This window comes from Danio rerio, chromosome 16 (genome assembly GCF_052040795.2).
Source record: "Danio rerio strain M-AB ecotype USA chromosome 16, GRCz13ab, whole genome shotgun sequence".
In the NCBI taxonomy this organism is placed as follows: Eukaryota; Metazoa; Chordata; class Actinopteri; order Cypriniformes; family Danionidae; genus Danio; species Danio rerio.
Window position 1 is genome coordinate 4,478,721 of NC_141036.1, and position 12,374 is coordinate 4,491,094.

Genomic DNA, 12,374 nt, shown 5'->3' on the forward strand with positions numbered 1-12,374 from the left:
ATAAATGAGTACACCCGCTATGAAAGTTATTATTTTGATCCATTTTTCAGTAAATATAGACTATGTATTTTGGTGCTTTTAAACGAAACCTGTTTTGATTAAACAGCTTTTTTCTTCTGTATTTTGTATTTTGTTGTCCATTGTGTAATGATTAATTGAAAGAGCTCTTATACTTGTTTGCAAGTTGTGTTGTTTGAAGGTAAAACTAGCTTTTGTTGCATATTTTAAATGTTTTGACTCGGTATGTGTGTTTTGCAAGCAAAATGTGTCATTTCAACCATGAGTGCTGCTAATTAGGCCTGTGTGTTAACTGTTTTGAAAATGTGGAGTTTCAGTGGACGGCTGCATCAAAGCAATTAGGAAAAACTGTAATGTAGTCCAGGGTATATATTTGTCAGTTCTCAATAATAATAGTCCAAGGCACATATTTCCAATGAGCCTGGGTTGTTATCACACATTACATTAAGTACTGAGAACTAGCTCATAATGCAGTTAAATGGGTTCGAGTCAGGCTTTTGCCAAGTTTGCTCTACTCACTTTTCCCATCTCACATCACATTTGAATTTATTCTCAATAAAAGTGCAGTTTTAGTGATGTTCTGTTCTGCATTTAATGTGCACTTTATTTGCCATGAGCGATAACACATGTAGTTCATCCCAGAGTATACTAACAACAATCATCTAATCATCTCGTAAACTTTTATCAGGCATTAGAGAAATTCAAGAGACAAGCTCTGTTGAGTATATGTTGATCAAAGCTTCAGTGGAGGGTGTTTACATGAGGCTTTGTGAAAGTCTCTGCAAGAATATTCTGGATAAATTCCATGACAAGCGAGTCCAGTCATGAGGCTCGATATGCTAAAAGTAGCATGAGCTGCCATGATACGTTCAGATGTCACGGACGCTGGATCATATACAGGAATCTCCTTGTATACAAGAGTCACCTTTACTGTCAAAGAAAGGGTAAACAATGAACATCATGAGCAGTAAATATTGTCTGTTGTTATGCAGATGTATGATGTAAGCACAAGCACACACTGAAGGCAGAAATTGATAGCGAATTTCACAATACAAAGAAACACTAACAGCCACACTGAACTACATATGAAATTTGAAAATCACACAGTATATTGTTGTTAACCTGCACTGTAAAAAATGCGGGGTTCCATACAATTCCTTCATGTTGTCCCAATAAATAATGACTTGGCTTCAAGTTGATCATTTGGTATCATAAGTGGCTTATATGAAAGGCAAAGGCCTCTAGATTGTGTTTATTTTACCAAAATAAAATATGACCATACCTAGATTTTTAATCATTTAAGTAGGACCGTAAGGTCTGACTTAGACAAAACTCTTGTCACGTAACAGAAAGTAATGTACTTAGACATTTTTGTCAGGTAGTATAAATAAATAAATATATATATATATATATATATATATATATATATATATATATATATATATATATGATTTGTGTATTTTGTATATATATAATTATTTTTTTTGTATCTGGTTTTGAATTTAGGAATTGAATTTGTGTATTTACGAATCGTGTTGTGAATTTATGAATTGGATTTTTGTAGTTATAAATCGTGTTTTGATTTTATGAATTGAATTCATGTATTTACAAATCATGTTTTGATTTTACATATTGGATTTGTGTATTTACGAATCGGGTTTTGAATTTACAAATTGGATTTGTGTATTTAACAATCGTGTCTTGAACTTACGAACTGGATTTGTACATTTTTGAATCATGTTTTAAATTTACGAATTAGATTTCTGTATTTTTGGATACATTTTTAAATTTACGAATTGGATTGTGTATTTTAACAATTTAACAATCGTGTTTTGAATTTACGAATTGTATTTGTGTATTTATGAATCGTGTTTTGAATTTACAAATTGAATTTGTGTATTTGTGAATCGGGTTTTGAGTTTACGAATTGTATTTGTGTATTTAACAATCGGGTTTTGAATTTATAAATTGGATTTGTGTATTAATAAATCGAGTTTAGAACTTACGAACTGGATTTGTGTATTTTTAAATCATGTTTTGAATATACAAATTGGATTTGTGTAAGTTTGAATACATTTTTTAATTTACGAATTGGATTGTGCATTAAACAATCATGTCTTGAACTTATGAACTGGATTTGTGTATTTTAATTCATGTTTTGAACTTACGAATTGGATTTGTGTATTTTAAAATCGGGTTTTAAATTTAGTTGGAATTTAGGTTGGAATTGTGTGTGTGTGTGTGTGTATATAAACACACACACACACACACACACACACACACACAAAACAGTTCTGTCTGGTTCTTGAATCTGATTGGCTCTTAGCTGTGTAACTTGTACAGCCTCTTCACTCTTGCGTATTACTCCACCCACATACAGTGGCAGCAGATCAATAAACTCACTGCAGTTTGACAAATATTGTGTGATTGTATACATATGTTTGATATATTTTATTAATCAAGATAATTTGTATACAAATATTTTAAAATGTTATTTGCGTTCAATAAGTACTTCTCTCTAATATAGCACGTAACACAATTTCATACATGAAATGTGTTCCTATGCAAATCATAAACAAAAATACATCAATATATGTTCAGCCATGCGTTAAACTGAAACCAATGTATTGTTTCAATAAACCTATTACATCTAAAACTGTGAAGATGTTTTCATAATTGCTATAGATTCTTTTTAAATGCATCAATATATGCATCAATACTGAACAAAATTACAAGCTCTCGTTCCCAATATATGTGAATATTTGAATGGTGAATAAAGAACATTGGTTCCCCTTCAAACACAATCTGTCATTAGGTAATTAAACCCCACTGAACTCTTAATGATTGAATGAAAAGCAGCAATCGGGAAGCCACCGTGGTGACATCTATCGAAGCCGTATTTACAGCTTTACCAGGTGCTCATTTCTTCCCTGGTTATATTTAGTTCTGGCTTAAAGTCACACGATGACGGAAAACATTCTGCACACTCATGACGTGTCAGTATATCTACACCCATTAAAGGATAATGCCACGGTAGGCTCTTGGTGCTTGACATTACCTTGGGTAAATATTGAGCGCTGAAGGCAGATGGACACAGCAGATCCTCCAGGACTCGGGCAGCGGTGCTGGAAATGCTCGTCGGTGTGGTCTGACTGCTGGCTGACCTCCAGTTGATGTTTATAGACAATGAGGGCAAGGTCACCTTCTCAGACTCCATGAAGTCAGCAGTCACTTGACCACACCGAGCATCTCTGACGTCTGCAAATAAACAGACAGGAGCCACGTTGCATGCTGGACAGCCGTACACAAACTCAGAGCTATTTGAGACGGACAATGAAAACGTGACCGCAGGAATAAGCAGGGATGTCCACTCTCTTTTTGCATTCAGAAGCATTTGCTGCTTGTATATTGGTCCACTGTGAGAAAACATCATGGGTTGGATTCCCATGGAATAAAAGAACCAATGAAATGCATCTAATGAATGCAGTGTAATCTGATATAACTCATTCGTTTCATTTCAGCTTAGTCCCTTATTTATCAGGGGGCACCACTGCGGAATGAACTGCCAACTATTCCAGCATATGCGAATGCCCTATCAGCCGCAACCCAGTATTGGGAATACACACTCGCATTCACACACACTCATACACTACAGCCAGTTTAGTTTATTCAGTTTACCTATTGCGCGTGAGTTTGGACTGTGGGGGAAATCAGAGCACCCGGAGGAAACCAACGCCATCACTCGCAGCAAGAACTTTGCTGGTTCAAGTCCTGGTTGGACTAGTTGACATTTCTGTGTGGAGTTTGCATGTTCACAATTCATTTTGGGGGGGAACTAACCCTTTAAAGGGCACCTATGGTAAAAAAAATCTATTTTTCAAGCTGTTTGGACAGACATATATCCAGGTATCCGCTTGTTAAGTGTGACGTCACGCGAAGCAGCTTCCGGGTCCAAGCGCTCTATTCAACTACCAAAATGAAATACTTTTATATTAGAAATGGAAAATTTGAAAAAGTCTCTAATACAAATTACAGTTTTTCTCAGTCGCTTTGGTGCATTTCTCACTACACTATTTACATTTGCACAACAGTCAATGCATTTCTCAAAACAATTAGTCATTTGTGCACATCCTAGTAGCAGTTTCTCATTCCTTCCAGCGAATTGCAGATGCTTTTGGACATGCATCAATTGCTTTCACACAACTCTATGCCATGTATAACATTATCGTTTGCTTCTGTCATGTCAGTCAAAATGAACTAAACTTGTGAATGCTGAATAGTCATTCCATATAAAACTAATAGTCCTCACTTCATTACTTGAGTCATTACATACAAAAATGTGGAACTAGTTGTCAAAATCTGTCTAGCAAATTTGATAAAAAAAATTAAATCTTTATTTTTCTGAAAATGTCTTCTAAATTGAACAATTTGATGAATGATTTACAGACCTGTGTATGTTGTAGGTTCAGTTCCAATATGTACTGCAATGTTGTGTACAGTTGTGCACAGCTCTACCCAAAGAAAGCTTATGCTTGTTGTAAATAAGGGTGTATTTATTCTTTTGAACAATGCTGTGAATAAATTAGAATTGCAACGAGCAAATGCAGTAAAAATGTGAAACATACATATTCAGTGTCTTGTACTCAGATACCTCACTAAATGCAGTGATGTCTAACTTTGCTGTTGTTTTCAAATGGCTGTGCAAATAGCTCTCCATTTTGAGCATGTGATGCGCTTTTGCAGGTTATCAGCTAGGTTTTGCAGTTTGTACTAATTGTTTTGTGAAATGCATTAACTGTTGTGCAGAAATGCACTAGTGTTGTGAGAAACGCACCAAAGCGACTGCGAAAAACTGTAAAAACAAAAAACATGATGTAATGTTAGATTTCATGAAGGAATTTTTATCTAGTACTGATCCCCCGCTGTAGTCAATGATTGTTTCCTAAGTTATTATTTATGTTTATATGTATAGAAGTATTTGTAAGACTAGTTTATTTATTATTATTATTTTTTTTTTAATTATGTAATTTTTTTTCTCTCTCCTGTTGTTTTTGCTTCATTATCATTTTTGGTTGTTGTTGTTGTAGCTATAGTAATGTTTTTGGATATAGTATATATACACGAATTGTTGTATTATTACTTTATGTAATGCTTCAAAGACATTATAATAAAAAAAAAACTGGAAAAAAAAACACTCTTCAACTGAATGGGGAGCCTTGTGAAATGATAATAATAAACATCTACAAAGCGATTTAATACTTTCGAAAGTCACGATCGCAATTTATACGTCCATGCCTATTATCCAATAGCCAGAAAGTCATTCATTTTTTTATAAATTGTTGAAATTTTGGTATCTGTGATGTAGCAAGCCCAGAGATTATGTACACTATGACTTTATCTAAAATTAACTTTAATGTGTGATATGAGTAAAAAGTGATCATGAACGAATGATTTCTCAACTCAAAAGAGTGGCGGCTTGGACCCAGTAACCGTATTACATACGTCACCAACACGTCACCACTTAACAAGCGGATAGTGTATATTCCGTCTTATTGGCCTGATATAAACACACCCAGTCAGTGTTGTCAACTATTTCCAATGAAAAGTAGCTAAATGTTGCCAGATGACGTCACGCACTAATTTACATATCAGTGACGTCATCACGTAGTATCTGAAAAGCGCTAGCCTGTTATGTCTCTACTCTCACAGGGCCGTGTAATATATTATATTAAAACATTACATTACATCCAGATGCACTATAAATAGGTTCTTATTAACATATTAGTTTGCGTGATGACGTCATTGCGTAATCGCAACTCAAAACTACATGTTTATGTAGTACAAAAAAATAATAAAGATTTCTCAAATTGACTGGCCATCTCAGCAAAAACATTATTTGAAATATGTCCATTTAGATTTGTATAAAAACATAGTCGACTATTTGTAAAAGTAGGCTAATCCAAACACTTCTTGATAAGATCTTTTTATTTTTAAATATAACACTGATAACGAACAGTTACTTTCTTTTAAACAATCACAGCTTGTGTACTTACTTTTTTTTAACTTGTGAAATTAACACATTTGTGAAAGTGACAACAATTATAGCACTATTGGGATTGATTTCTACCTAAATTACCAACAATTACACATGTTAATATAAATGAGTACATTAACAGTTATGAAAAACAATCTGAGCTAGCAATTTAGGCCGTACTCACACTATGAACAGTTGCCTGGAACCGGGCCAAATCAAGCTTGTCCCGTCTCCCCCGACGGCCCGCACTCAAATACAATCGGGCCTGGCCATGCTTACGTCATCGATGCTGTGCTGTTCAGGGAGCGCTCTCGCTCAGCACAGTGGAGATTTCTCTAGTTATATCGTTTAAGTCGTATGATATGCAGTGACATGCAGTCAAGTATTTCGCCAAACAGTCCTTAGGGATGCGGTGACACGCAGTCAGATATTTCGCCAAACAGAACAACCTAGGGCACGGTTTATATTTCTGCCAGGCCACAGAGCGCCATGTGAATAGTTTTATTCTAAATCTGGTGTGTCGTGTCGTGGCTCTGAGCGTCCGGTGTGTGACACCCTATAGTTATAGTCTCAGTCAAAGTTAAATTCAGTGTGCGTGGTTATTAGTCTCGGTGTACACGCTCAGAACTTTAAACTAGCACATAGTTGGGTGTAAATTTATTCAAAGACACATTTTGTCGTCTCTGCTTGGTCTGTGTCCGAGTCGTACATGTACGGCTAAATGCTGATCCTCTCACTCATGTTGCTTCTCTCTGTCTGCCTGCCTGTTGCAATACACAAAGCGGGGAAGCTCTTGGCTCCGCCCCCTTGTTAAGTTGGGCGGGAAGTCTAAACTAATTTTCACGTGAAGCAACACACCCCTAAAAACAAGCTGTGTACACAAACCCAACATGACACTGTTTAACACATTACAATAAACAAATCTGAACTGTGTTTAGAACTGAACCTAATCTGGCACACTCAGAACAAACATAATATTAAAGCATTAAAAAGGGGTAAACTAGGTGCCCTTTAACAGAATAAATAAGTAAAACACCTACAAATGCAGCACAAAACAAAAGCACTCTTAGAGAGATCTTGTTACCTTACAGCCCACGCTAAATAGCACAGTTACAACCGTCCCAGAAAGCAGCAATCAGTCAAATCTGTTGTGGGTTTGACTCAGATTTACCCCTGTGCTTTTGATAGGGCCTGCCTGCCTGCGCTCGGAGAGGTCAGCCAAAAGAAGATCTGCCATTTACGGATAGCTGGAAAACTGATAACTCAGAGAGATACATCATGAGAATCTAATATGCCGGAGATATTTTTCACTTGACAGAGGTGGAATAACATGCTGAGGGAATGACCTGCTTTAGCGTAATGGTTAGTTTATAGTTACTAGATTGAAGCAATACTGTTTTTCAGCGCTCATTTTTTGAGAGTCAAATCCATAATTCCATAAATGTCAAATAAATCTGAGCAGAATTTACATTAATCTGCTGCGTCACGGTGGCTCAATGGTTAGCACTGCCGCCTCACAGCAAGAAGGTCACTGGTTCAGGTTCTGGCTGGGTCAGTTGGCATTTCTGTGTGTGTGTGTGTGTGTGTATGCAGGTTTATGTGGTTCACAGAGACACAGTTATATAACGGCATATGACTTACTCGTACTTTATTAAGCTGGTTTACAGGGACAAACCTCATGTCCCTGTAATTCAAAACACTTAAAAATCATACTTACCAGGGTCAAAATTTGCCACAGGTTTACTATGAGGGTTAGGTTTTGAGGTAGGGCCATATAATGATAATTTTGTACAGCATAAAATACATTACACCTATGAAGTTTTACTGTAAACCATGTACAGAAGTGTGTGTGTATGTGTGTTTGTGAGTAAGTAGGCACTGAGCTTCCAGAGTCAAGCTCATTAATATTCACAGCCATTCCAAATATGGTCAATAAGGACCTACCTGAGAAAAAAAAGGTACAAGAGCTGTCATTGGGGTGATACCTTTTTGAAAGCTACACATTCCTAAAGAGACCCTATTAATACCTCAAGGGGTATTAAGTACCTATAAAGTACAAAGTGTACCTCTTTAAATGTTTAGGTACAAATATAAGCATTTGAGGAACCATTATGGACCATAGAGCGATTTTGTTATGGCATATACACCCACCGGCCACTTTATTAGGTACACCTAATTGGACAATAGAAGATAGGAGAAATGTTGCCTGGTCTGATGAGTCGGTGTCTGCTGCAACATTCGGATGGTCGGGTCAGAATTTGCCATCAAAAACATGAAAGCATGGATCTATCCTGCCTTGTATCAATGGTTCAGGCTGGTGGTGAGGGTGTAATGGTGTGGGGTATTTTCTTGGCACACTATAAGCTCATTAGTACCAACTGAGCATGTCAACACCACAGCCTCCCTGAGTATTGTTGCTGACCATGTCCATCCCTTTATGACCACAGTGTACTCGTCTTCTTATGGCTACTTCCAGCAGGATAACACACCATGTCATAAAGCATGATACATTTCAGACTGGTTTTTTAAAACATGACAATGACTTCACTGTATTCAAATGGCCTTCACAGTCACCAGATCATAATCCAATAGAGCACCATTGGGATGTGGTGGAACAGGAGATTCACATCATGGATGTACAACCAACAAATCTGGAGGAACTGTGATGCTTTCAGGTCAATATGGAGCAAAATCTCTGAGGAATATTTCCAGTACCTTGTTGAATCCATATCACAAAGGATTAAGGCAGTTCTGGGGACAAAAGGTGGTCTAACTACTAGTAAGGTGTACCTAATAAAGTGGCCGGTGAGTGTAAATTATAGAATTGAGTAAGAATCTTAGTTGTTACCTTATGTAATGACTCTTATACTAGGTTTTTGGAATTTAAATCACAGTTCAGGATTTTCTCAGATTGTGAAACCAGGTCAGTATTACACCTCTTGGAAAACTGACATGTTGAAGAGTCTGCCAGACAGATTTCAAAAAGCAAGCCAAAGAAACAAAATAAAACATGAAAAATGTTACGACATAAGAGCAATAACCAGCCTGGATTTTACAACGTCTCCTTATCCATGCTGTGGTGAAATTGGATATTATGGTGAGGATGAGATAAAAAACGTGTGATTTACTTTCTGTCAAGTCTGACCACAAAGCATGAGAAAGTGGTAGAAAAAGAGAGATGGGTGTAAGCACATAAAAGAACATATTTGAAGTATTTAGAGATATTAAAAGTTATAAAAATTCAATTTCGATCTATGATGCTATTATTATAAACTCTATTTGATTGAATGGGAATGACAGGACAAATTATTCTAGCCATTCATTCATTCATTCATTCATTCATTCATTCATTCATTTTCTTTTCGGCTTAGCCCCCTTATTACTCTGGGGTCACCACAGCGGAATAAACCGCCGACTTATCCAGCACATGCTTTACACAGCAGATGCCCTTCTAGTTGAAACCCATCACTGGGAAACATCCATACACACTCATTCATACACATATACTACGGACAATTTAGCCTACCCAATTCATCTACTGTATAGCGCATGTGTTTGGACTGTTGTGTCTGACTCCTTCATGAGCTTGGAGGACTGCATCCATACATCCCTGCAGTGACTCAAATCACTGATTAATAAAGTCATCTGGAATGGCAAAGCAAGCGTTCTTGCAGGACTCCCAGAGTTAATCAAGACTCTTTGGATTCATCTTCAATGCCTCCTCCATCATCTTACCCCAGTCATGCTCAATAATGTATATGTCTGGTGACTGGGCTGGCCAATCCTGGAGCACCTTGATCATTTTTGCTTTCAGGAGCTTTGATGTGGAGGCTGAAGTATGAGGAGCGCTATCCTGCTGGAGAATTGTCCCTCTCCTGTGGTTTGTAATGTAATGGGCAGCACAAGTGTCTTGACACCTCAGGCTGTTGATGTTGCCATCCACTCTGCAGATCTCTCCCATATTGAATGTAACCCCAAACCATGATTTTTCCTTTACCAATCTTGGCTGATTTCTATGAGAATCTTGGGTCCATGCTGGTACCAGTAGGTCTTCTGCAGTATTTGTGATGATTGGGATAAAGTTCAACAGATGATTCATCTGAAATATCTGCCACTTTCCCAAATTATCAACTAGAAGTTATTTGTTGCTCTTACAACTGGGATTGACGACAAGACTTTTGTCAGGTAGTGTAAAAAATTAAAAGCTTGTCATATTAACACTGTAAATTAGGTGTTTCATAGAGTGTGTAATATCTGGTTATATAATATAGGAATAACAGACTTGACAGTCCCAGTTAACAGACATAAGGTCTTATGACCAATGCTCTTTAAGCATTGCCAGGTGAAGCCATACTATATTTATAATACGTGTTTTCCACTGTGCGAGTCTTAATTTAGATGAAATGGAGGAGAACAGTGATAGAGTGTCAATGAGTGCACACTTCTCCTCCTGGACCCTCTCACATTTCATCCATGAGACCAGCAGATGTGGACCTGAAGCAAAGCGAGGGCCTGTTCAACTCTTCGTTTACATTACATTTAGTAATTGTGATGTACTAATTTAGCAGACATTTACATTTAGTCATTTAGCAGATGCTTTTATCCCAAGCGACTTACAAATGAGGACAAGGAAGCAACGTACACAACTATAAGAGCAACAATGAATAAGTGCTGTAGGCAAGTTTCAGGTGTGTAAAGAAAGTGTAAGAAAACAACGAAAACATTAGTATTTTTATTTTTTTCACTAGTAATTTTTTTTGTAGTTAGTGGAGGAGTCAGAGAGGGAGTTGCATATTAGTAAGGAAAGTGGAGACTAAATAGTTGAGTTTTTGGTTGCTTTTTGAAGACAGCGAGTGACTCTGCTGTTCTGATGCAGTTAAGGAGTTCATTCCAACAACTGGGCAGATTGAACGCGAGCGTTCGGGAAAGCGTTTTCTTCCCTCTTTGGGATGTAACCACGAGGCGACGTTCATTCACAGAACACAAGTTTCTGGAGGGCACATAGATCTGCAAAAGTGAGAGCAGATAAGAAGGGTCGCAGCCAGAAATCGCTTTGTAAGCAAACATCAGAGCTTTGAATTTGATGCGAGCAGCAACTGGCAGCCAGTGCAAACGAATGAGTAGCAGAGTGCTCTTTTAGGTTAATTGAAGACCACTCGTGCTGCTGCGTTCTGAAGCAGCTGAAGAGGTTTGATAGAGTTAGCCTGGAGCCCGGCTAGTAAAGAGTTGCAATAGTCCAGTCTGGAGAGAACAAGAGCTTGAACAAGGAGTTGAGCTGCATGTTCAGATAGGAAGGGTCGGACCAGGGCCGGAGTTGGACTTCTTTTCAGCCCTGGAGTTTCAAGCCTCAGACCGGCCCACCTCAGTTCACGACTGACTATATTGAAATAAGGTCATTTCCAATTCAGTTTCTATTTAAACTATCACGTCTTTTTTGAGAAAACAGCTGCTTTAGAACTTAAAATGTTCAACAACCCTAACTATTTTATGTCTTAACAATAAAAATGAAAAAAAAAAATTCTCAGACGAGGATCAAACCCAGGTCAGTGGTGTCAAAACCTAACATGCTAACCACTCGACCACAACAGTTACATGATAATCAACCTGCAGGCTGCATGTTGATCACGAGGCTGCGAGAAAATAGATAAAAAGAGCAGAGCTGCGGTAAAATATTGAATAAGAAGACTGTGGTCAAGTAAATAGATACATTAATTTAAAAAGTATGACTGCTGTAAGCAACAGATTCTGGAGCTAGGGATACCGGCCCTCGCGGCCAAAAAACGGACCGGCCCACCGGGAATTCTCCCGGTCCTCCCGATTAGCCAATCCAGGACTGGGTCAGACCTTTCTGATGTTGTAGAGTGTGAATCTGCACCATCGAGCAGTTCTAGAGATGTGGACAGAGAAGTTTAGTTGGTCATTAATCGTTACTCTATTTTGGATGCAGTAATGGTTGCCCCGTCCATCTGGATTGAAAAGTTGGGATGTAGAGTCGGGTTGGCAGAAACTTCAAGCATTTCTGTTTTCGTGAGGTTAAGCTGAAGATGATGATCTTTCATCAAGTGTAAAAATGTCTGACACGCATTTAGCAGACAATTTTGTCCAAAGCGACCTACAATTGAGGAGGCATTCATTGATACAACAAGAAGAGGCAACATACAAGACAGGAACTTGTTCGTGCTACTTTTGTGAATACGAATCCAGCTGCGCCTTATCGGACTGCTAAAAGGTCACTTTCAATGACGTCACAGCAAAAATGTGCAATGCTTTTTACGTATTTATCTTTTGCTCTTCAAACATTTATCCTGTAAATTTCTGCTAC

At 37.7% G+C, this 12,374-nt stretch overlaps 1 long non-coding RNA gene across 1 annotated transcript; it reads right to left on the reverse strand.

The window, feature by feature from the left end:
• Positions 1-372: 372 nt before the first annotated feature.
• Positions 373-7,253, reverse strand: LOC101886145 (uncharacterized). The gene is made up of 3 exons (XR_015510827.1): positions 7,137-7,253; positions 3,077-3,276; positions 373-948 (listed from the first exon to the last, which is right to left on the reverse strand). It is a non-coding gene; the product is annotated as an uncharacterized LOC101886145 (long non-coding RNA).
• Between the last annotated feature and the right edge of the window lie 5,121 nt (positions 7,254-12,374).